The following is a 2,067-nucleotide window of genomic DNA, read 5'->3' on the forward strand; positions in this document are numbered from 1 at the left end:
TCTTCTAACATGAGTAATGTTATACGAAATAGATCCCACACATTAAAGAATAAGACGAATCCACCGATCTGAATACCCCATTTTACACAATATAGCTTGCAAGTAGCCCCATTCAATTCTGTCATAGGCCTTGCTCATATCGAGCTTCAGCGCCATATGACCTTCTCGACCTCTCCTTTGCCTTTTCAAATAATGCATAACTTTGTAAGATAGCATGATATTATCAGAGATGAGCCTACCTGACATAAATGCACTATGGTTCTCTGAGATGACTGAATCAAGAGTTTGCTTGAGACGATTTGCAATGACTTTCCTTATAATTTTGACCAGGAAATTACAAAGCAAAATGGGTCTTAATTCGCTGATTATCGAGGGATTTTTCTTCTTGGGAATCAGAACAATATTGGTAACATTCAGGCATGCACCAATATCCCCATATCTGAAAAATTTCTTAGCCATATCAGTCACATCCTTGCCCACAATTTTCCAATTTTTCTGAAAGAAAGCCGGGGTCATGCCATCCGGCCCCGGCGCTTTGTCAGGGTGCATTTGGAACAGTGCATTTTTTACCTCTTCTTCATCTACTTCTCTTAATAGCTACTCATTTTGAGATGCTGTAATTGATATAGGAACACAGTCAATAACCTCCTTCCAATTTGCCTCTGTTGCTTGAAATAACTCATTGAAATAGCACATCATTAAGTCTGCCAAACCACTCTCCCAATCAATCCATTCCCCCTATGCATTTTTAAGTCTATGAATGTGGTTATTTCTCCTTCGATTGCTCGCCGATTTATGAAAGTATCTACTGTTCTTATCACCTGCTTGCAGCCATAGCTGCTTAGCTCTTTATCTCCAGAAAACCTCCATCTGATGTAAAATAAGTTATAGCTGCAGTTTCGCTTCTCTATACCTTTCAGCAGAATAAGCATCTCTCCCGCTTCTAAATTGCTTCATTACCTCCTTGCAAGACTTAATACGACTTCCAAAGTTCTCGGTTATCTCCTTGCCCCACAGTGCCAGCTTCTCACTACAAACTTGAATCTTTTGCTGAATCGAAATTAATCCCCCATCTTCCCAAGTGTCTCGAATCAGTTGATCACACATAGGCTCAGTTAACCAAGCATTCTCAAACTTAAAACGATACGTATTTGGACTTTGAATTTTATTATGCGGAACAAGAAATATAGGACTGTGGTCAGAAGTTGATCCTTCCAAATTATATAACTTCGCTACTGGAAACATCATCAAGCAGTCATCCGTAATTAGAGCTCTATTCAGCCTCACTTCCATCCAATCTGCTGTGTCCCTACCCCTTTCCCACGTAAATCTGTGTCCAATAAGATCATTATCATTCAAACAAGCATCGTGAATAGCTTCATTGAAACCGTTTATCAGCCATTGCGGGTAAGGATCCCCCCAATCTTGTCATCTAAGGATACGACATTGTTCAAATCTCCTATTACACACCATGGCAAGTTTGCATCATGAGCTAAATTTCATAATAAATCCCATGTTTTCCTTCTTTGAGATCTAGATGGCTCACTATACATTCTTGTCAAGCGCCAAACATTCATGTTCTCAATGTTGACCTTTACATCAATGTGGTGTTGCGAATAACTTAAAAGCCCTGCCTAATATTTTTCTTTCCACAAAAGAGCTAAACCACCGCTCCTGCCATGTGGCTCTACTACTAGAATTCCTTCATAACCCAGCTTCTTTTGAATTCCTTCCATCTTCAACTTATTAGCAAGAGTTTCACACAAAAAGATAAAAATAGGCTTTTCTTGACGCACAACATCCATGAGGAACTGTAAATTCTGAGGGAGCCCACCCCTCGGCAGTTCCAATTGAGGGTACTCATGGCTACTGGCGGGTCTGCGTTACAGAACCTGCCAATAACTCATTTTTTAAATCTCTATTCCTCTCATGTTGTATATCTGTCATGTCTGCATCAGCTTCATTTAGATACTTGCTTGGTTGAATGAGACTGGACTACTGTAATATGGGCTCCTCCACTCTACGTCTTTTTTGGTCCATAATTAAAAGCCCATTTACTTCCTTTAA

The sequence above is a fragment of the Apium graveolens genome, chromosome 2 (genome assembly GCF_009905375.1).
Source record: "Apium graveolens cultivar Ventura chromosome 2, ASM990537v1, whole genome shotgun sequence".
Taxonomy (NCBI): domain Eukaryota; kingdom Viridiplantae; phylum Streptophyta; class Magnoliopsida; order Apiales; family Apiaceae; genus Apium; species Apium graveolens.